The 25,119-nt window shown below is 34.9% G+C and overlaps 1 long non-coding RNA gene across 1 annotated transcript; it reads right to left on the bottom strand.

Moving 5' to 3' along the window:
* Positions 1 to 1,043: 1,043 nt before the first annotated feature.
* On the bottom strand, positions 1,044 to 24,694 carry LOC309623675. The gene is made up of 2 exons (XR_014241454.1): positions 4,935 to 24,694; positions 1,044 to 4,609 (listed from the first exon to the last, which is right to left on the bottom strand). It is a non-coding gene; the product is annotated as an uncharacterized lncRNA (long non-coding RNA).
* Between the last annotated feature and the right edge of the window lie 425 nt (positions 24,695 to 25,119).

Below are 25,119 nucleotides of genomic sequence, written 5' to 3'. Positions count from 1 at the left end.
TTCACAGTGTGTACTACTGTCACCACTAACTCGTTCATTCTAGAAGTATTTCATCATCCCAGATGAGTACCCCATACAAATTAGACAGTAACTCCCCTATTTCCTTCTCCCCCCGTGAACCACAAGTACACTTTCCTTCTCTGTGGTTTGTCAGTCTGGAGATTTATATAATTGGAATCATATTATATGAAGCATTTTTGTCTAGTTTCTTTCACATAGAATAATGTTTTTAAGGTTCAGCCATGTTGAAGCATATATCATTACCTCATTCCTTTTTATGGGTGAATAATATTCCATTGTATGGTATTAATGTAAATATGCAAACATATCCTCTAGGAAATGGCCCCTAGATTTTTTATTTCTTTATTGCAGGCTGAGATCTGGTAGCTCAGAAGATCTGGTAGCCTACCAGAACCAAACTCAATGTTTTACACATCTGATCACTTAAAAAATAGCCCAAACAAGCAGATTTTTAGCCATGTAGAGCCTGCTTGTTTTGCATACTCCACAAAACCTCACTGAAAGCTGTTACTCACTGATAAGATAGCACCTTATAGTTATAAGACCCCAAGCTGCTACCCACTTCATATTTCTCTGACCCAGAGACTTCTTATTGCTCCTGAGTGACATCACCTACATAGGTAGGTCCTCTCTCTAATCCCTCTCTCCTTTGGGAGTTTCCTTGCCTTCCTCCCCTTATCAATAACTACCCACATACTGTAGCCTCTGGACAGACTTCTGCTGTCAGGGACTTCTCCCACATGCAAACCTGTCAAAACATCACCCAGTAAAGCTTGTGTGTGCTACTGCCAACTTGTGGTCAGGTTTTTTTGCTATATCAGCCCCCAGCTTGAACCCTTATACCTAGATATTACCACGTTTTGTTTATCAATTCATTCATTGTTGTACATTTGGTTTATTTCTACTTTGGGCTATTGTGAATAGTGCTGCTGTGACATTTTTGTGAAAGATTTTGTTTGAACATCTGTTTTCAGTTCTTTTTGGTATATATCTAGAAGTGGGATTAGTGGGTCATGTGGTAATTGTATGTTTAATTTTTTTGAGGACACATCAAAATGTTTTCCACAGTGGTTTTATCATTTTACATTCCTACCAGCAGTGTATGAGGGTTCTAATCTCCAAATTCTTAACAATACTTGTTATTTTCCAGTTTTTAAAAAATTATTAAGTCCATTTTAGTGAATGTGAAATGATATCTCACTGTGGTTTTGATTTTCCTGTGCTTATTGGCCATTTGTATATCTTATTTGTAGAAAGGTCTATTCAAGCCCTTTGACCATTTTTGATTGGTTGGTTGGTTTGGTTGGTTGGGTTTTGCTGTTGTTGTTATTTTTGTTGAGCTAGTCTGTAGTTTTATTTTTAGGTTTGTGATCCACATTGAATTAATTTTTCTATATTGTGTGAGGTGGGAGTAGATATTCATTCTTTTGCATGTAGATATCTAGCACCATTTGTTTAAAAGACTATTCTTTCCCCCATTGAATTGTTTTGGCATCCTACTTGAAAATCAGTGATCATACACATTAAGGTTTATTTCTGCAGTTTTAATTATCTTCCATTGAGCTATATGTCTATTCATATGCCACTACCACATTGTCTTGATTACTGTAGTTTTGCAGTTACATTTTGAAACCAGGAAGAGTGAACACAAACCTTCTTTTTCTTTTTCAAAATTATCCTGAGTCCCTTGCATTTCCAAATGGATTTTAAGATCAGTCTGTAAATTTATTTATTTAACCATGAAATTCTATACTATTTTATTTTATTATTTCTTTCACTTTGTTTCTCTTTCTAGAACTTCTGTTAAGTAGATTCTGAATTTCCAACTCATTAGGGTTAGATGGGTCTACCCTCCACATCTACTGACTTTTCCCCCTTATACTGTTTATTCTTTTGCCGTTTTTGTGTGTTCTGAGAGAATCTCTCCTCTTATTATTCCAGGTATATTATTCACCCTTCAGCTATTTTTAATACACTATTAAATACTATTTTAAAAATACTGCCGTAAATTTTTAATTTCCCAAATTTATGATGGGCTCTCTTGCCTCTCACATATAGATTTCATATCCTCTCTTATTTGTGTCTTCACCTGGGAATTCCTTCATTAGTTTAAATTAGTGCCTTTATTTCATGGTGTTTTTTAAATGTTTTCTCTGAAACTTTGGTGATTCTTGTTTTGGGGGTGTGTGTGGGAAAGCTCATGTTTTCAGAACTCCTATACTATTCTTTTGAGGACAGGATCTACCCTCTATTAATTTTGGTGGAAAAGTACATTGGTTGTACGTGACATTGTTTTCTTCTTGGTTTTGGTCTTCTTGTATATCCTATATCAATAACTCCATGGGGAAATGCTCAACCAGTCAAGGTTTCCTAGCTTGCATAGTTAGCCTCTTGGTAATTTACACTGTGGTCTACTCCACAGCTCAAGTAGAACAGGGGAGGGGAGAACAATCCAGTGGCTCTGCTATGGGTTCTCTATCAGTTGTTCATTATTTTCCTCAGTAACCATTTCTGTTTATTTTATTCATTACCTATGATCTTGGATAGCTTTCCTTGCTGTAGCACTCTTTTGTAGTCATACCAATTTGATGGTGTCTACTTTCTAGTTTTTAGGAATTTCTCATCATTTCATCACTTGTGTCTTTTTCTTTTGTCTGCTCCTTTATGTCTTAACTCTCTTAAAAGACTTTTATTAGATTATAGTTGAAGAGTTATTTAATAGGATGTATGTCTTCTCAGTTCACTATTTTGGTACAAATTTGCCTCATAAGCACTTTTAAACACCTTAGAGCTTAATTGTTTTCTAATAGGAAACTATTATATGTATATCTATGGACTTGTATGAAGATTGTATTTTCTCTGTATATAAATCCCTTTATCCTACTATGGGAATGTATATTGTATGTGTGCTTAAATGTGTATTTATGTGTTTATGCCTCTGTGTGTGTGTGTGTGTATGTGTGTGAGAGAGAGAGACAGAGAGAGAGAGGGAGAGAGAGAGCGAGTTCATTATATACTTTGATGGTCATAATTAACCTATCATCCCTGGCTGAACTATTTATTTAGGATATTTATATTTAAAGATTTTAATTCAAAGTATTTATATTTAAGCTCTAGAAAATAAGAAAAACAACAAAATTAAAGGAAAAAATAAGAGCAAAAAGGAATCTTCCCAAGATACATGTACACTTTATAATAGAAGAGAAGAGGTTAAGCTAATGAAAAAATTATAGAAGTAGTGCTTCCTGGCTCCCATCCATTTCAGACACTATTCAGGTTAAATATGAATGTCTGTTTGGTTATGACAATGTTTTCATATTTTTCATGTGTGCAGATGATTCCCTTGCTGTCTCTCTCTATGTGACTGTATAAATTTGTACTTTTTGTTATGTGTTTTCAATCCAAGTTATAAATTTTAAAAACTTGTGTTCTCTTTCTCAGAATTATCTTCATCTTCAATTTTCTGGAGCCCTTTCCATGGAAAGATAACCCTGTCTAATAAAGTTGTTTTATTCTTGTATGATAAATAACATATAATTATATTTTAAAAACTAATATTGAAGTTTGTTTAAAATATCTTTAAAATATTGAAGGAGAAAGAATTTTTTAAGACATCTTTTGTAGAAGACGTAGTTACAAACAAAAACTTCTGTAAGGCTCATCCCAGCAAGGTTATTCCTATCTAAATAATATAGTGATTGAAGGAGAAAATATAAGGTAGAGTGAAATGATATTAAGTACAGTTGCCACAAGAATCATTTTTTTATTGGATAGATATTATTGTTGGACTTGATAAAAATTTCATTGATCACCCTCTGGCACATTTTGTCCTTTATTTCCCATGAAAGGAAGAACAAATGAGAAAAACTAAAGAGCATTTCAGAAGTAAGTCACACAATTCTTAGAAATCCACATATCAAGAACATCAGTTTATTCCCTGGAGACAAATGGTTAGAAGGTTCAGCAACAACTGTGAGCTACATCAACAGAGTTGTCCAGAGATAAGCCCTGATTTTATAAATATAAGACTAAAAATCAACATTTTGATTCTATTGTACAAGCTCTAAGAATCCAGAATATACCATGGATCTATGGTTTAAGAAGCAGGAACAGAGCTGGACTCTGAAGCTTAAAGGATAGAAATCTAAAGAGCTCACACCATAACAAAATATAAATAGACTAAAATAAGTAAAGCTTAATGTGAATTTATTATTCTAATTATATAGATCTTTACATTTATTTTACTCTTGCTCTGTATTTTAGTGCATACATTATATCTGTTGATTGAGATTAATTGAAGTTTATACCATTCACATTTAGTAAGTGTTACTATAATAAGCAGGTACTATAATAAATGTGGAGAACAGATATTGTTACTGCATTTATCAAATAACAGTCCATAGGGACCAGGGTATTAAAAAATCTGTTAAAAATTAGGCTGATAAGTGTGACAGTAAGGAAAGCACAAGGTACTATATGAATAGATATAGATAGCAGGGGTACCTCACTGAGTCTGGGAGTGGGTTGAGGTTTAAGGAAAAATTTCTTAGAGGAAATGGTTAGTGGATAAGTGAATGAAGATAAAGACCTAGATAGAGGGCTTCCCTGGTGGTGCAGTGGTTGAGAATCTGCCTGCCAATGCAGGGGACACGGGTTCGAGCCCTGGTCTGGGAAGATCCCACATGCCGCGGAGCAACTAGGCCTGTGAGCCACAATTACTGAGCCTGTGCGTCTGGAGCCTGTGCTCCGCAACAAGAGAGGCCGAGATAGTGAGAGGCCCGCGTACTGCGATGAAGAGTGGCCCCCACTTGCCGCAACTAGAGAAAGCCCTCGCACAGAAACGAAGACCCAACACAGCCATAAATAAATAAATAAATAAATAAATAAATTAAAAAAAAAAAAAAAAAAAAGACCTAGATAGAAAAGTCAGGAGAAGTAGAAAGAGAAGGAACAGTATTTCAAATAAAGGAAACAGACTGTGCAGAGTCTGTAAAAGAAAGTATTACACATTCAAAAGGTGGAAAGGAGTTAGCTATGGCTGGATGAAAGGGTGTGAGGCCAGAAAGAACGGGAGCAAAAGCTTTAGCTGTTCAAGGCCAGATAATGAAGGGATTCATGACTGTCCTAAGGTATTTATGCAATCCTAAGGGAACTACAAAGCCACTCAACAGTCTTAATTAGAAGACTTTCTTCACTAGGTTTGCATTTCAGAAAGATCACGCTGATTGCTACATGGAAAATGTGCTTTGAAGAAGTAACCTGCAGGAAATGAGAGCAGTTAACAAGCTTTCGTTGTAATCCATGTAAGACGATGATATGATGGTGTCTGAGACTGGCATGGTAGCAATATGGGTGGAATTATTTGAACAGATTGGGATACAGAATGTAAAACTTCAGAGGATTTGATAATTAACTGTATAAGGGAGAGCCAAACAAAGAAAAATCAGTCAGTCTTGGCAACTAGATTCTTTACTAGGACAACTAGGGAAATGATGGTACATTCCACTAAGTTTGGACCCATTAAGTACCATCAGATCAACTTTACAGTTCAGAGTTATCATAGATTGGTTTATTCCCTTTATTCCAGAAAGAAGGACACTGAGCCTTAGAGAGTTTGGATGACTTATGTGATATCCCTAGTTACTTAGTGGCATGTTAAACCTCACTCAATTTAATGTTCGGGTGTTTAGTAGTTATGACTTTTTACTTTCCATTATTTGGATCTCAAATTATCCTAATTATTTCATTCAATTGTCAATATTTATTCAGTTGCATTTAAAATGGATAAACATTGAGAATTAAAGTCAACAAATTGTAGTTCCTGTCCTTAAGGAGCTTGCAGTCTACATTCCTGATTTGCAGCAAGTAGTGACTAGGGAGAAATACACTAGTTGAGACTTGCCTTACAACTACATTCATATGAATACATTCACATGGCAAATAATGCATTGTCTGAGAAGCAGTGTTAAATTTCACAGTCTTGACATGTTTTTTCCTTTTCCATTTTATTGGGAATTTTTTTCTAAAACAGGAAAAATTGGTACTGTAGTAGAATGAGTTTGCTGCCTTTCACTATCCATTCTTCTCCCCACTGGAATGCCAATATTTAGCTATAGGCAAATTGACACACTTTTTTTTTCTTTTTTGGCCACGCAGCGTGGCTTGTGTGACCTTAGTTCCCTGGCCAGGGTTTGAACCCAGGCCCTTGGCAGTGAAAGCACGGAGTCCTAACCATTGGACTGCCAAGGAATTCCCAACACACCATTTTAAAAGTACATTTGCTAGCCCAACTTGCACCTAGATACAGTCATGTGATAACTCTAAACAATGAGAAACAATGAGACCTATCCTGTGGGACTCCTAAGATGTTCCCTTAAAGAGAGGATGTATATATTTCTCCACTTTTTCCTATCCTGCTGTCTGGAGTGCAGATGTAGCAGCTGGAGCTCAAGCAGCCATTTTGGATTGTGTAGATAAGGGTGACACGCCAGTGGTGGCAAAGCAGTAAACTGAAGGCACCTTGAGGCATGATGACATCACAGAGCCCTCATAGAAGTCTGGGATCAGAAACATCAGACTTCTTTTGTGTGAAAAAGAAATATATTTGGTTTAACCACGTATAATTTTTTTATAAGTAGCCAAACCTATTCCTAATTTATACTTCCTCAAGCAACAAACCAGAGTCTGCAATTGTTTGGTCAGGAGCTCTTTTTGGCTCAACTAAACCCTAGCTAAAGGATTGTCCCTGCACTTATTAAAAGGACAAGCACAGAAAATTGTATTTTTGTTATGTAAGTGGAGAACCAGGAGCAGGAAATTACTTCCCCATCAAAATATTCAGACTGTGGGGAAAGATTGCATGATTTTGTCTCCCACTATACTTAGAGATGATACACTCATATGTTCATACTCTGAGGAAAACAGCAGCCAGTGATGTGCCCCAAGGACACTAAATCCCAGGATACACATATGATAGAAAAACATAATCTTCTTCACAGGTCTCTTCCTTTCAGTTAAAGATAACATCTCTCTTAGTCCAAGGCTAGGAATTGATCACCTAGCTTCACTAACCCAAATATTGATTTGTATACCTTGTCCTACCTGTCCCTTTATCAGCTGATCTCCATAGGATGAATTAGTAAATTTGCCATACAAGTATTTCTGGTCTTGGTTTGTCATCTTGAGTACTATTGTGTTGAGAACCCATCTCTCTTTCTTCATAAGAAAAGTGTATCTAAGGGAAAGCCTTAATAATTATTTCAAAAGGTTAATAAGTAAGTATTCATTTTAATAAGGTTGATTTAAAGTTTCAAAAGTGCTATGAATTTATTTAAACAAAACTTCTGTCCTATACAGAATGAGAGAAAAAGCAGAAGCATAGTCTTTTCACCAAATCCTGCCATATTTTAATATACCAAATTCAGTAACAAAACATGGCAATATATCTATATTTTTGTACTGAAAATATATAACAAATAATGTTTTCTACTCCATTATGTATCTTAGAAGATGAGTGAGTACAAAAATTGATTTATGATTATTATCATAAATCACTTGCCAATTATGATTTTATATATGGCATGAGAATTAACTTTATTACTGAGGAGACAAGAAGTTGTTGATAAAACAGGTAATCACTCAATACTCAGGATATCCAACAGATAATTGATCTGCACCTATATCGTCTTCATTCTTAGAAGATAATTGTCCAGAAGTGACAAACGTTGCCAACCATTTTTTTCCTAGACAATATAATTGTCAAATAGTCAATTAGACTTGGAGTTTCAGATCAATATTTTGATAGCTCTTCAAGATAAAGCATTCTTTTGATAGTGTCCAAAATTAAAGGCTACATTAAGAGGAATATTTTCAATAAGTGATTTAGCACTGCGTCTGGCATATTATAATTAATGATATGTCTATAACATTGCCAGAGCATTAAGTGGAAATTACTAACAAATGCTGTTGCATTTTCACTTCTGCTTTGATGATTTGTTTTACATTAAAATAAATGAGGTAAAATTAACGCCAGCTCATAATATAGCAACCCATTTAATTTGGTTGAATAGTTTTCAACCTCTTTCAAGTACACATTTCATTTCAATGATAATAAAATGAGACCATTTATTGTTTTAAATTTTAGAACAAATAATTTTGTGTATACTTTTAAGTTTCTTATCGATGCCTGCCATTCTCTCAGACTCAAGACAAAACGTCTTAAAATACTATAAAAATCAGGTGTTAGTCAAAACTTTTTTCTTATACAATAAAAGAAAGAAATCCTGAGGAAAATACCATTTATTTTCTGGAAATAAAAAGTGCCCCATTTCCATTTTAACTAAGAATATTTCACTGTATTTATCATTAAGCATTTCTACTTGCTTTTCATCAGAAAAGTATTTTTTGTTCATTTTCCCTTTCATGTGCTTACTGAGAGAAGAATATATTTACTTTAAATGGAACCACTTACTAAACATTAGGAGTCCCTTGAAAGGAAGAAAAAAAACATCTTTCTAAAAGCTTCTTACTTTGAGAGGGTTAGCACAAAATATAAAACCAAAATGAAAACAAACCCCAAAATCTCTGAGGTAGCTATTTTAAAGCAATGTAACACAAAGTAGAAAACATATAGCTAAAATGATAAGCAAAAAAGAATATGTGGTATTATCACTTAAAGGAATGATAAGTGTGGATAAAGATAGGCGAAGTTCTGAGGAAGAGGCGTACATGGCAACGATGAACACGTGTTCTGAGCCTAGTCACAGCAGGAGGTAAAGGGTCATAGCAGGACGAAAAGCTCGTGGCAGATCATTCCTGTGCTTAATTGTCAATGTGTTTTTAAATTAAAAAAAAAAAAAAGTCCATACGTTGCATTTCTTTTGGGGAGGTAGAATTGGGCAGTTTGAAACAATGAGACATGAAAGTGTAGGGGAGTATACTCTTTTTTGTCTACACTTCACTGTTTGCATTTCTACAGCACCTGATGTCTAAATAGTCAGTAAAAATGAATGCACATTGATTTTGACCCACAACTTTGGAAAGAAGTAGGAAGGGAAAATCCTCAGTACCAGGCTGAGGGGGGAGGCAGGCAATCTCCTTGGAGGCACCTATTTGCAATGCTCCATTTTTCTGGTATAAGGACCAGGTGAAGGTAAAAAGTTCTTTGTGTTTGGGTTGAAGGTATGCCTTAAACAACAAAGAACTAAGCAGGCTGACATCCTGTCAGGATGGGAGGAGAATGTGTGACATGGATAACAGGCATATTCCAAGTGGAGTTTACACTCTGCTCTCTTAGCTTATGAATTTGCCGCTTGGAGGCATTCTGAGCTCATTCCTTGTGCTGTGTCGACAGGTGAGTGCACTGTGCCCTGATTTTGTTGACTTTTAAGGGAGAAGCAAGGGCAGTCTCAGAGGAGAGGAACAGAAACTGACTGGGAGGGGACCTCTTTGTTTTTCTCTGATTTGACTCTGGAGCCTATAACGTTTGGCTGCAGCTCTAAGACTGATCTAGCCCTGCCTTCACCATGTTGGGTTGCTGGCAGTGAGGCACTTTGCTTTACGTAATCCACAAACAGTATTTATGGTTCCAGTGTTCTCAACTGTGTGTAATCTTAAAGATGTGTTATAATATTTTTAACAGTTCCTTGTGGAATGTTGAGATCCATATTTTGAATTTTTGTTTGGTTGCCTTAAATGGAAGGATTAAACCACTTTTCATAGATGGAAATTTAGAACTTTCCAGCTGAACCCTCTTATATGTGGAGGCGATTACATACAAGATAATTTAAAAATCCCTGGCTGTTTTTCAAAGCCATAGTAGCAAAACAAACAAACAAAAATAGACAAAACCAAAAATGCTTCTTGATATAAAAGTTGTCATGGATTAAAAAAGTATAACACATTTCTCACAAAAGGGTTAAACTGCTTCTCTCTATTATTCACTATTTCTATGACCATTAAGAGAATATTATTATACACATGGAAACTGCCTGGCAGGTGAGCAACTCCTGGCCCCCTGAATGCTGCCTAGTCTCTGGGCTTCACATTTGTCTTTTACCCTCTCTGCTCTGGGACAGTGACCCCAGCTGTTGCTCCAGGGCTTCTATTCTTATTTCAGGGAGTGAGGTAAACAGCTGATATTATATAATCATGTTGGTGTTAGGATGATAAGGACATAATCTATGGTACTGCGGGTAGAAATGAAGGGAGGATTTAAAAGGCTTTTCCGTAAAAAAGGAAACTGACAAACCCTGATAATCCTCTGTGCAGGGAGAGGATGACTTAAATCTTTCAAGCATGGTTCCCTTAGAAAAAAATAACTGGTAACATTAAGGAAGTCAAAGGGGAGCCGGTTAGAAGACGAAAATAATGAGTTTTTCATGTTTGTTTGTTTTTAACATGGTCAAAGTCGTGTTGAAATAGAAAAGTCAGCATTTCTTGAAGATAGTTGGGGTTGTGGCTTAAGTTAGGAGCTATAGAAAAATTATCTGGGAAGTGGCTACAAGGGCACCAATGTGAATGTCATGAGAATTCACTGAGGATAGAGATGGGGAGACAAAAGCAGGAGTCTGGAATCTGACCCTTGGGAAGTGTACACATTTGCAGGGCAAGGAGAGGAATTGGAGAAGGTGGTGAAAGAGCAAGAGTCGTGTGAGAGACGGGGAGAGAGCCACATGATTTCCCCTTGTCCCCTGAAAGATGGTGACAAATTAAAGTGTAAGCATAAAATGTATCTTTTTTTCCCTGGATTTTCATGTCTTATCTATAAGACGTATTTTTTTAAAAAAAATTTATTTATTTATTTATGGCTGCATTGGGTCTTCGTTTCTGTGCGAGGGCTTTCTCTCGTTGAAGCAAGCGGGGGCCACTCCTCATCGCGGTGAGCGGGCCTCTCACAATCGCGGCCTCTCTTGTTGCGGAGCACAGGCTCCAGACGCGCAGGCTCAGTAATTGTGGCTCACGGGCCCAGTTGCTCCGCGGCATGTGGGATCTTCCCAGACCAGGGCTCGAACCCGTGTTCCCTGCATTGGCAGGCAGATTCTCAACCACTGCGCCACCAGGGAAGCCCTATAAGACGTTTTTATGAATGTTGTTTCTCTTCAGAATGTAACTCAGCATGACGAAGTAATGCTGAGGAGGAAAATTTATTTGATTGAAATGATTTTTTATGAGTTTATCATATGCTACTGTGTCCATATATTGTGGCAGCCATGGAAATATGCTCCTCAAATCTCCAAGAGAAACTACTTCGAGGAGCAGATTGACTGATAGTCCCAGCTGTCGCTTCTGGATCGACCACTGCTTTAGAGCAGTCTTCCTCGGGCCGTTCTCAGTCAGTGACAAGTACAGTGTGGGTAATATTGCACACCATTCCTGACCAACACTGTCTGCTAGGCAACTTTGGCTTGGCCTGGTGGAACTTTCCACAGAACTGCGCTGCTGTCTGAGGCTCTCCCCACTCCATCCCTCCATCCTATTCCTTTTATGTGTGTCAAGCCTCCTCCTTGTCATTGTGCCTCGACCCTTCACAGGTGTTTCTCCCAAGACATCTGTTGGTATCTGCTTCTCAGGTCCCAAACTGACACAATATATCAGACACAACCAAAGTTTAATAAGTGACCTCAGTGGTTTTGATAACCCTGATCCCTCAGAAGCAAGAGCCAACCTCCCTGAAAAGTTTATTTGAAATTAATTTGTTTCCCCCGATATTGTAGGGCTTAATCATATTCTATTTGGAGTAAGATCTTTGGGAAAGAACCTAGACTAAACTACATAGGATCCTGCATGGTCTTGACTCTGCTATATTTAGCTTAATTGTGTTATCAATTTCATCTCATAAGCCATGCCCATTTGGAAAGAATGTCAGACCCACATATTTTAAATTAGCTTCTGTCCTTTTAAGAATTTATTTTTTTTTAATTGAGGTAACATTGGTTTATAGCCTTATATAAGTTTCATATGTACAACATTATAATTCAGTTTCTGTATACATGACAGCATGTTCACTGCCAAAAGTATAGTTTCCATCCCTCACCATACTGCTAATCCCCTTTACCCATTTCATCCTTCCCCAACCCCCTCTCCCCCTCTGGTAACCACCAATCTGTTCTCTGTATCTATGTGTTTGTTTTAGTTTAGTTTTGTTTGTTTATTTTGTTTTTCTAAATATTACACATATGAGAGAAATCATATGGTATTTGTCTTTCACCCTCTGACTCATTGCACTTAGCATAATACCCTCAAAGTCCGTTATATTGTTGCAAATGGCAAGATTTCATCTTTTTATGACTGAGTAGCATTCCAGTGTGTGTGTGTGTGTCTGTGTGTGTGTGTGTGTATACACATATATATTACATCTTCTTTATCCGTTCATCTATTGATGGGCACTTAGGCTGATTCCATGTCTTGGCTATTATAAATAATACTGCAGTGAATGTAAGGGTGCATATAACTTTTTGAAATAGTATGTTCACATTCTATGGATATTCCATTTGAAAAACAGAATAGCTGGATCAGACGGTAATTCTGTTTTCTATTTTTTAAGGAATATCTATACTGTTTTCCATAGCAGCTGCACCAATTTACATTCCCACCAACAGTGTATAAAGGTTCCCTTTCCTCCACATTCTCTTCAATTTTTTGTTTCTTTTTTTTAAATAACCATTCTAACAGGTGTGAGGTGATAACTCTTTACAGTTTTTATTTGCATTTTCCTAGTAATCAGTGATGTTGAACTATTGTGCTATTGGCTATCTGTATGTCTTCTTGGAAAAATTTCTGTTCAGATCCTCTGCCTATTTTTTAATCAAGTTGTTTTTTCTTATTGAATATTATGAATTCTTCATATATTTTGGACATTAACCCCTTTTCAGATGTATGATTTACAAATATCTTGATGTTTTCCCAGCACCACATGTTGAAGAAACTGTCTTTTCTCTATTGTATAGTCTTGCCTCCTTTGTCATAGATTAATTAACCATAAGTGTCTGGGGTTATCCCTGGGCTCACTATTCTGTTCCATTGATGTGTGTCTGTTTTTGTGCCAGTACCATACTATTTTGATTACTGTAGCATTGTAGTATAATTTGAAATCAGGAAGTGGGATACCTTCAGCTTTGCTCTTCTTTCTCAGATTGTTTTAGCTATTTGGGATCTTTTGTGTTTCCATACAAATATTAGAATTATTTCTTCTAATTCTGTGAAACATGCCATTGGCATTTTGATAGGGATTGCACTGAATCTGTAGCTTGCTTCGGGTACTAGGGACATTTTTTTTAAATTAATTAATTAATTAATTAATTAATTAATTTTTATTTTTGGCTGTGTTGGTTCTTCGTCTCTGTGCGAGGGCTTTCTCTAGTTGCGGCAAGCGGGGGCCACTCTTCATCGCAGTGCGTGGGTGTCTCACTATCGCGGCCTCTCTTGTCGCGGAGCACAGGCTCCAGACGCGCAGGCTCAGTAGTTGTGGCTCACGGGCCTAGTAGCTCCGTGGTATGTGGGATCTTCCCAGACCAGGGCTTGAACCCGTGTCCCCTGCATTGGCAGGCAGATTCTCAACCACTGCACCACCAGGGAAGCCCCCCTAGGGACATTTTAACAATATTAATTCTTTTAATCCATGAGAACAAAATATCTTTCTATATTTTTGTCTTTTCAATTTTTTTCATCAGTGTCTTAACAGTTTTCAGTGTACAGGTCTTTCACCTCTTTGGTCACATTTATTCCTAGGTATTTTTTGATACAATTGTAATGGGATTATTTTCTTAATTTCTCTTTCTCCTAGTTTGCAACAGATATTAGTATATTGATTTTGTATTCTGCAACTTTACTGTATTCATTTATTATTTCTAATAGTTTTTTGGTGGTGTCTTTAGGGGTTTTATTTGTATGGTATTATGTCATCTGCAAATAGTGACACTTTTACTTCTTCCTTTCCAATTTGGCTGACTTTTACTTCCTTAATTGCCTAATTTCTCAGGCTAGGACATCCAATACTATGTTGAATAAGAGTGGCAAGAGTGGACATCATTGTCTTGTTCTTGATATTAGAGGGATAGCTTTCAGTTTTTCACCATTGAGTGTGATGTTAGCTGTGGATTTGTCATATATGGCCTTTGTTATGTTGAGGTATGTTACTTCTATACCCATTTAATTGAGATTTTTAGCATAAACAGATGTTGAATCTTATCAAATGCCTTTTTTTTTTTACATCTATTGAGATGATCATATGATTTTTATCCTTCATTTTGTTAACATGCTATATCATATTGATTGATTTACATATGTTGAACTATCATAACATCGCTGAAATAAATCTCACTTGATCATGGGGTATGATCCATTTAATATGTTGCTGTATTGCTAGTGTTTTGTTGAAGATTTTTATGTCTAGGTTTATCAGAGATATTGGCCTGTGATGTCCTTTTTTCATATTGTCTTTGTCTGTTTTTTTGATTTTAGGGTAGTGTTGGCCTCTTAGAATGTGTTAGGAAGCAGTCCATCCTCGTCAATATTTTGAAAGAGTTTGGTAAGAATAGGTATTAAATTTTATTTGAATATTTGGTAGAATTCACCTGTGAAGATGTATGGTACCAGACTTTTGCTTTGGGGAGGTTTTTGATTAATGTTGCAGTCTCCTTACTAGTTATTGTATCAGTCTATTCAGATTTTCTATTTCGTCATTATTCGGTTTTGAAAGGTTGTATGATTCTAAGATGTATCTGTTTCTTCTAGGTTGTCCAGTTTGTTGGCATACAACTGTTTGTAATAGTCTCTTATAATCCTTTGTATTTCTGTAATATCTGTTGGTTATAACTTCTCCTCTTTCATTTCTCATTTCTTTTCCATTATGGTTTATCATAGGATATTGAATATAGTTCTCTGTGCTATACAGTGGGACCTTGTTGTTTATCCATTCTATATATTAAAGCTTACATGTGCTAACCCCAACCTCCCACTCCATCCCTCCTCCAACCTCTCCCCCTTGGCAACCACCAGTCTGTTCTCTATGTCTGTGATTCTATTTCTGTTTCATAGATAGTTCATTAGTGTCATATTTTAGATTCCACATATAAATGATATCATATGGTATTTGTCTTTCTCTTTTTGACTTACTACACTTAGTATGATAGTCTCTAGTTGCATCCATATTGCTGCAAATGGCATTATTTCATTCTTTTTTATAGCTGAGTAGTATTCCATTGTATATATGTACCACATCTTCTTTATCCATTCATCTGTCAATGGACATTTAAGTTGTTTCCATGTTTCGGCTATTGTGAATAGTGCTGCTGTGAACATAGGGGTGTGTGTATCTTTTTGAATTATACTTTTGTCTGGATATATGCCCAGGAGTGGGATTTCTGGATCATATGATAATTCTATTTTTAGTTTTCTGAGGAACCTCCATAGTGTTTTCCACAGTGGCTGCACCAACTTACATTTCCACCAACAGTGTAGTGGGGTTGCCTTTTCTCCACACCCTCTCCAGCATTTGTTATTTGTAGACTTTTTAATGATGACCATTCTGACTGGTGTGAGGTGGTACCTCATTGTAGTTTTGATTTGCATTTCTCTAATAATTAGTGATGTTGAACATCTTTTCATATGCCTATTGGCCATCTGTATATCTTCTCTGGAGAAATGTCTATTTAGGTTTTCTGCCCATTTTTGGATTAGGTTATTTGTTTTGTTGTTGTTGAGTTTCCATTTCTCATTTTATTTATTTGAGCCTTCTCTCTTTTTTTCTTAGTATGTCTACCTAAAAGTTTTCAATTTTGTTTATCTTTTTCAAAGAACCAGCTCTCAGTTTCTTTAATCTTTTCTATTTTCTTTTAGTCTCTATTTCATTTATTTCTGCTCTGATTTTTACTATTTCCTTCCTTTTGCTTATGTTGGGATTTGTTTGTTTTTCTTTTTCTTGTTCCTTTAGGTATTAGGTTAGATTGTTTATTTGAGATTTTTCTTGTTTCTTGAACTAGGTCTGTATTGCTATAAAATCCCCTCTTAATACTGCCTTTGCTGCATCTTATTGGTTTTGATATGTCATTTTTATTTTCATTTGTCTTCAGGTATTTTTTAATTCTTCCTTTTAGTTTTTCATTGATGAAATAGTTGTTCAGTAGCATGTTATTTAGTCTCTGCATATTTATGATTTTTCCAGCCTTCTTCTTGTAGTTGATTTCTAACTTCATACCACTGTGGTCAGAAAAGATGCTTGATGTGATTTCAGTCTTCTTAAATTTATTGTTTAGTGCCAAATATATGGTTGATCCTTGAGAATGTTCCATTTGCACCAAGGATAATGTGTATTCTGCTGCTTTTGTATGGAGTGTTCTGTGTATATCTGCTATCCCTCTGATCTAATGTTTCATTTAAGGCTATTGTTTCCTTGTTGGTCTGGATGGTTGGTCTGTCCATTGATGTAAGTGAAGTGTTAAAGTCCCCTACAGTTATTGTGTTGCTTGGCACTTTACCACAAGTTTTTTTGCTTCTCTTACCTGAGCTGCCTTTAACTATATTTGAGAATCGACACTTTCTACCCTCCACTGCCTCTTCCAGAAGTGTCACTTGTTCCCCTGTTGTTGCTGCTTGTGCCTCTGGTGTCACTGGTGCCTTGCTGCTACCAGTATTGCTGCTGTTGCTGGATTCGTCACTGGGGGCACCAGGAGAGTGGTGTCTCCACTGTGCCTGGGGTCACCTGGGTCATGAACACTGCTGCCATGGTGATGGAAGGGGAATAGTTGGAGGAAACCTGGGCTTGAGGGTGCCTTTGCCATGTCTAGGGTTGTTAGCTTTGCAGGTGCTGCCACCAGGGCAGGGGGCTCAGAGTTGTGGGTTCCACTGCAGCTAGAGGGACTGGGGTGTCAGGTTCCATCTCTGCTGCTGCTTGATTCCCCATGGACTGTGAATACTGCTGCAGCTGGGAAGCCAAAATTGTTTGTGCTGCCTTTGCTGCTGATACTGGATTCTCTGGGACTGCAGGCTCAGTTGCCATGGTCAAGATTATAGATACCACCTGCACTTTTCCCCCAGTTCTACCTGCTGTATGTGATCTAATCCACTCACCTTCAGATGGACAGATGTGTGGATCTCTCCAGCATCCTGGTATGTTGGGTAGAAGAACTTTTGTTGAGTTATGGGTGTTTTACTAGTTGGAGATTGAAGGGAAGAGAGAAAGGGAGCATCTTACACCACCATAATGCTGACATCACTCCAAGAATTCATTTTTTAACTGAATTTGTAGCAGTAGTTCTGAAGAACCACTGATGTTTTTCAAATGATTAATAAATGGAAAACTTTATATCATTAAGAGATACTTATAAAATTTAACAAAAAAGTAAGTTAACAGTGTCTTAAATTATGAAAAGTATAGGGGTATTTCACATGACTGATGAACAAAACTGAATTACTCAAAGTGAATATGTTCTTAAGGAATAACTAGGTTCTGGGAATGGGCTAGGCAATTTAAAGTTGTTTGATCAGATAGTTTTTCAAATGCATGAATAGATGAATGAATTATTTATGCAAAATTGAAAGAAAAGCTTTACAGTCAGTGAATAGTTTTGGCATGAAGATAAAGATTTTCAAATAAATTGCTATCTCAGAATGTTAAATCACAACATAACTATGTGGGTTTATACAAGTTGTCAATATATATCACATGCTTTATGTGAAAGGGCTAATTAGTTAGAATTTAGGAAATCAGGCTTTAACTCCCAGCTGGTTAGGTAACATTGGACTTCCTTTAACCTCTCTGTTCCTCAGATTTCTCAGCTGATATTTGAGTCCCTCAACATTTTAAAATCTATAATTTTATTCAGTTTATTTACAGGATATTATACACTAAAAAAACTGGCTCTATTTTTGTAACAGTTTGATGGACGTAAATTCATCATTAAATGGATACAAAAGCAATACTGCAATGGCTGCAAATTGTATACACCTACCTATATGTTTATTTAAAGCCATTTCTCATCTGCTTTGCTCATAATATAGAATTCCTTTGAAGACAATGGTCCTTTCATACTAGTATTTTATTTCCTATAATGTATAGTATAGTAGATGTTAAATAAACATTGTAGGATTGGATTGAATATTTTGTATCAGTAGAAGGATTGTGAGGGGTTTCATGTCATGGTTGCTTGTGAAATACTTTTATAGCAGATATTAAATATTCAAATATTTGGGTAGTTGGATTGAATATTCTTTATCACTAGAAGGATTATGATAGATTTCAAGGCATGGTTACTTGTGAAAACACTTATTGAAGGTAGGATTTCTGTGGTTCTAGAGGTATATGAACTCAGTCTTGTAAAAATCATAAGTTATTTTCACTCTCTAAAGCAGTTATGAAACATGAAAAATTCATTTGAGTGTATGTTTCAATAATAAATATAAACAATATCACATATAACTGCCCAACAGTTATTTCCAACAGTGATTTAAATGGTATTCTTAGCTTATGAAGAAAGGAGGAAAATGACAGTGGTATTTAATTTTGTCTATTATGTATCTGACACTTTATTAGGAACTTTATAACATCATTTCATTTACTTCTCACAATGGTACTGTGTTTTATCCACTTCAGTTTCCATTGAGGAAACTCAGAGGAGTTAAATTGCCCAAATCGTACTGATGTTAAGAAGAAGAATCAGGATTTAATTCAGTGGATCTGTCTCCAAATCTCAAAGATTTTCTACCAAAATAGAGAACCATATGCTTATGGTAGCTTAAAAGTCACTGGATAAATCCCCAAATGTGGTTTCTTCCATTCTCCATTTAGTGAGAGACTCTGTCCTTGGTGCTGGATTGTAAAAGTTAAGAAAGACAAGGTCCCTGTTCTCATGAAGCTTATTGTCAAATGGGGTGGGTGGGTGAGGAGAGTCAATAAATAAATGAGATAATTTCAGATCCTTTCTTTTATTTCATACAAACAAACGAAAACCCCTAAGTGATATCTAGATTATTTCCTTGGCTCCCAGTAACTAAAAATAGAAAGCACATTTCTGTTAACTTAATGAAATTGATACCATAAAAGTCTACAGAAAACATCACATATAATGGTAAAATATTGAAAGGATTTCCACTGAATATTAGAAAAAGACAAATATGAAAGAAGACCTGAATAAATAAAAACACACATTATATTTTTAGTTAGGAAAAATATATTGTAAAGATGCCAGTCATCTATAATTTAATCCATACATTTTATGGACAGTCAGTGAAAACCCTAATGAAAGGTTATGAAAGTTGGCATCTGAAAAAATAAAAAAACATAAAGAATAACTAATTAAATTTTGAAAAACAAAAAAATTATATTTGACAGGTCTTGCCATACCAGATATGGGCATACCTCATTTTATTGTGCTTCACTTTATTGCATTTCTCAGATATTGCTTTTTTTTTTTTTTTTTTTTTTTTACAAATTGAAGGTTTGTGGCAACCCAGTATCAAGCAAGCCTGTCACATCATTTTTCCAACAGTGTTTGCTCACTTTGTATTTCTTTGTCATATTTTGGTAATTCTCATGATATTTCAAACTTTTTCATTATTATAGTATTGTTATGTGATCTGTGATCAGTGATCTTTGATGTTACTATTGCAAAAAGATTACAACTTGTTGAAGGCTCAGATTATGATTAGCATTTTTTAGCAATAAAGTATTTTTAAATTAAGTATGTAATTTTTTAGACATAAAGCTGTTGACACTTAATAGACTAAAGTATAGTGTAAACATAACTTTTTTTATCCTCAGGGAAACCAAAAAATTTGTGTGATTCATTTCATTGCAGTATTTTCTTTATTGTGGTATGGAATTAAACCTGCAATATCTCCAGTGTATGCCTGCATAAAATAAACTACAAAACTATAGAACTTAAAAAAATGTAATATTGTTGGAAAAGTAGGTTATTGGAACAGAAGAAAAACCCAAGAAAATAGGGCCGTATGTGAGCAGCAATTACCTTTGCAATAAAGATGGCATCTACAATCAATGAAGCATGATACACTGCTTAAACAGATGATATTGAGACAATTGAAAATGTAGTAGGAGAAAAATAGGTTAGATATAGATTTTATCCCATGTACACACACACATACACACAAACACAAACTTCAGATTGTTTTAAGAACTAAACAAGCAAATATATTTATAAAGATTATATAAGGAAATATGAGGGAGCAGTTTAATAATCTTGCTGTTTTATAATCTTAACCTGAAATGTGTATGCATGTATGTGTGTGTACATAGGATGAAATCTATATTCTAAGTCTAACTGTTATAGTGAAAGACCTAGAGGTTTGACTATGGAGAAATTTAAATCTTTCACAGGACAGAAAATAAAATCACCATCAGTACAATTAAAAGACTTAGAACTGACAAATATGATATATTTGCATCTTCTATATGAAACAAAGGTTAAGCTTCTAAAAAATATGCAAATCAACTTTTTAAATGATAAGCCTTTGGGAAAAAGAGCAAAAACCATGAAGAAATGATTCACAGGAATAAAAGAAGTTATAAAAATATATTCAACATTGCTAGTTGTTAGGGAAATATAAATGAAAATGAAATGCCTTTTTTTGGTCACACATTAATAAAAGATTTTAAAATTCATAATCTAAGATTTTGGCACAGGAGAAAGAAAATATATTCTCATAAACTTCATGAGAGTGTAATTTGGTAAAAACTTTTTGTTGGAATACTTGTTAATATCTATCAAAACTTAAAATATTCCTACTATTAGAGTTAATGATTCTACTTTTATTAGTTTTACTGTAAACATTTCTGGGTTCTTTCGTGGTCAATGCAGTTAAGTGTCATTATTCAATTTGCCTGTAAGGCACTAGGAGTAAGCCTTTGTAATATTTCCTAAATAGGAACTCCCGAACCAGGAAGACCAGCCTTGGGTTAATCCCAGAGGATCTCACTTATCTGATAATAATTATCTAATAAATATCCACTTTAACTTAACCCATTTTAAATGGAGACCAAATTTCATAGAAAATGGTAAAATGCAATATAATTAGAATTTTTGAGAAATAAAATATTATACAAATAAGTTTACGTGGTAAAGTTTAGATTATAATTGCTTCTGTGGGGTATTTCTTAGCACAAAATGCAGATCAAGATTTGACATTTTGGGTGTAGCATTTCTAATAAATTTTATAATAGCATGATATTGAATCCCCTTTTATGACTTTTACAACAAAACCGCTGGCAGAACCTCAATTATTCCAAAAGCTTCTCTTTTTACTTTAATAATGAAATAATTATTTTGAAACATCTATCATGTAACCGTAGGTGTCAGTTTCTTCTTCTGCTTATGTTAACTGGTTTAACTATGCCATATCTCCATTGTAATCATTTTTGTGATTTTAGCATTTCTCCAGTTTCACTGCATGAAACACATTTCCTTGTGTGACGTTTGTGATATCATGTTAAAAATCAGTTTACATTAATATTGCATACTATTCCAAAACAACAGATTCAAATGCAGCATTCAGTAATGAACAAGAGACAGATGATGAAGAGTGGGGGGGTGGAAGGGAAAGATGTCAGTACTTCACAGTGAGGAAAATCTGAGAGAGGACTGCTTTTAGGAGTATTATTTCATTACTTAATATTTTTGTATCTCAAATTCTCCTTCTATACACAATAAAATTGCAGAATTGTAGATATTAAAATTATTCTTTCATACATGTGCATTACTATATAGATTGTAACAGTGCAAAATTTTGATCTATCTCAATGTCCCTTGATAAAGAAAGGATTAAATACATTATGGTATATGGCATTGAATATTCTTCATTTGCTAATTTATTCATACATTTGACAAGCATTTATTGAGTTCTTATTAGGTACCATACCCAAAAGAGACTAATTCCCAGAATCATCAATCAACTGGATCTAGCTGACATTTACAGAATAATTCAATCAGCAAGAGCAAAATGCACATTCTACTCAAGCTCACATGGAGCATTCACTAAGACAGACTACATTCTGCTCCACAAAATATATATCAACAAACTTAAAAGAATAGAAATCATACACAGTATGTTCTCAGACCACAGTAAAATTGGAAATCATTAACAGAAAAATAATTAGAAATTTTCAAAATATTTGGAGATTAAATAACACACTTCTAAAACTACATGTGTCTAAGAACAAGTCTGAAGAGAAAGTAAAAATATTTTTAACTAAATGAAAACAAGAATACAACTTAACAAAATTTGTGAGATGCATTGAAAGCAGTGTTGAGAGAGAATTTTATAGCACTGAATACATATATTGGAAAATAAGAAAGATCTAAAATCAGTCTTCTAAGTTTCCACCTTAGTAAACCAGAAAAAGATAAGCAAATTAAATGCAAAGTAAGCTGAAGAAAATAAATAATAATAAGAATTAGAGCAGAAGTCAATGAAGTTGAACACAGGAAACAATGGAGAAAATCAGTGAAACCAAAAGCTAGTTATTTGAAAAGAACAATAAAACCAATAAATCTCTAGTAAGGCAATCCAAGAAAAAAAGAAGAGACAGATTATTAATATTAGAAATAAAAGAGGAAACATCACTACTGATTCCATGGACATTAAAAAAAAATAAGGAACAATGAATAACTCTGTGCCCATAAATTTGATAACTTAAGTGCAATGGACCAATTTCCCTGAAAGACACAAGGTACTAAAACTCACACAAGTATAAACAAATAACATGAATAGGTCCATATCTATTAAAAAAATTCAATTAATAATTGGTAACCTTCCAAAATAAAAAGCACCAGGTACAGATTATTTCACTAATGAATTGTCCCAAACATTTAAAGAAGAAATGATACCAATTGTCTACTATATGTGCCAAAGAAGAGAAGCAGAGAGAATACTATCTAAACTCATTCTATTAGACCAGCATTACTCTAGTCCCCAAACCAGATAAAGTCATCAGAAGAAAGGAAAACTATAGACCATGGACATAGATACCAAAATCCTCAACAAAATATTAGTGTATCAAATCTAACAATATATAGAGATAATTGTACACCACTACCAAATGGGATTTATCACAGGTATGCAAAGCTAGGCTGGGTCAACATTTGAATATCAACTAATGTAATCCATCTCTTGATCAAGAGGCTAAAGAAGAAAAATCATATGATCATATCAGTAAATGTAGAAAAATAATTTGGCAAAGTCCATCACCCACTCATGATTTAAAACTGTCAGCAAATTAGGAATAGAGGGGAACATTCTCAATCTGATAAAGAACATCTACAGAAAACCTGCAGTTAATATCAGACTTAATGGTAAAAAACTAGATGCTTTACCCCTAAGGTCAGAAACAAGGCAAGGATTTCCCCTCTCCTGACTTCTGTTCAACATCATACTTGAAGTCCTAGCTAATGCAATAAGAAAAGAAAAAAGAAATAACAGATATACAGATTGAGAAGGAAAAAACAAAACTCTTTATTTGTTCACTAACAGATGACATGATTGTCCTTATAGAAAAAATCAACAACAACAAAAAAATCCTGGAACTAATAGATTATATCAAGGTTACAGGATACCAAGTTAATATAAAAAGTCAGTTGTTTTCCTGTACACCATAAATGAACTATTGGAATTTAAAATTAGAGACATAATATCATTTATATTAGCACCAAAAAGTGACATACTTAGGCCTAAATCTAAAAAAAATTGTACAAGATCTATATGAGAAAAACTATAAAACTCTTTTTAAAAAAAATCAAAGTTGATCTAAATAATTGTACAGCTATTTCATGTTCATGGATAGGAAAACTCAATTATTTATTAAGATGGCAATTCTTTCCTACTTGATCATACATTCAATGTAAAGTCAATCAAAATCCCAGCAAGTTATTTATTTTTTGGATATCAACAAACCAATTTTAAAGTTTATGTGGAAAAGCAAAAAAACCCACTTAGACATGATACCAAAGAGGAAAAACAAAGTCAGAAGACTGATATTAGCTGACTTCAAGAATTGCTATAAACTGCAATAATCAAGATGGTATGGTACTGACAAAATAATAGGTGAATAGATCAATGGAACAGAATAGAATGCCCTGAAAAAGACCCACAAAAGTATAGTCAATTGATCTTGGACAAAAGAGCAAAGGAAATTCCTTGGAGAAAGGATAGTCTTCAATAAATGGTTCTGGAACAAATGAATATCCATATGAAATAAAAAATAATAATGTAGACAATGACTTTACACTGTTCACAAAAATTAACTCAAAATGGGCCATGAAGCTAAATGGACCTAAATGGACCATAGACCTAAATGTAAAATGCAACATCAATATTGATTCATCAATTGTAAGAAATGTACTACACTAACTCGTGTTGTTAATAGTAGGGGAAACTATTCTGGAAAGGATAGGGCATATGGAAGCTCTCTATATTATCTGCTCAATTTTCTGTAAACCTAAAACTGCTCTAAAATAATAAAGTGTATTAATAAAAAATAAACACAAATAAAAATACATAAAACAAATGCATACCTTAATGAAATATTATAAGCAAAACACCCTTGAAACAATCACCCAGACTGAGGAGTGGAACTTTGTCAACCACCATAGAAGCCCTGCCATGTATGCCTCCCATTCCATGAAAGTAATCACTATCTTTTGGTTTTTTTAAAGCTTTTATTTATTTATTTTGGCATACGGGATCTTAGCGTCCTGTTCCCCAACCCCCCCAACCCCCGCCCCACCTCACCCCCGCCCCAGGGATTGAACCTGTGCCCTTTGCAGGGGAAACACAGAGTCTTAACCACTGGACTGCCGGGGAAGTCCCAGTAATCACTATCTTGACTTTAATAGTAATCACTTTCTTGTGTTTTTTATGGCTTCTCATAAGCATCATAGTTTAGTTTTTCCAGTCTAAAAATTTGATATATTTAAGTTTACAAAAATTTATAGCTGGCAATATTTTAAAAATATCACTATGTCTGGTGGAAAATAGATTATTTGCAGTGCAAAGATGGAAACAGGAGGAATCAGTAGGAGACCATTAAAATGGCAACTTGGACAAGAGTGACAGAGAGGACAGATAGAAGGGATCCGTTTCCATTTAGAA

The sequence above is a fragment of the Balaenoptera borealis genome, assembly GCF_965194805.1.
Source record: "Balaenoptera borealis genome assembly, chromosome: 2".
NCBI lineage: Eukaryota > Metazoa > Chordata > Mammalia > Artiodactyla > Balaenopteridae > Balaenoptera > Balaenoptera borealis.
The sequence above is the reverse complement of the archived record's forward strand: the minus strand, read 5'-3'. Positions and strand labels throughout refer to the sequence as shown.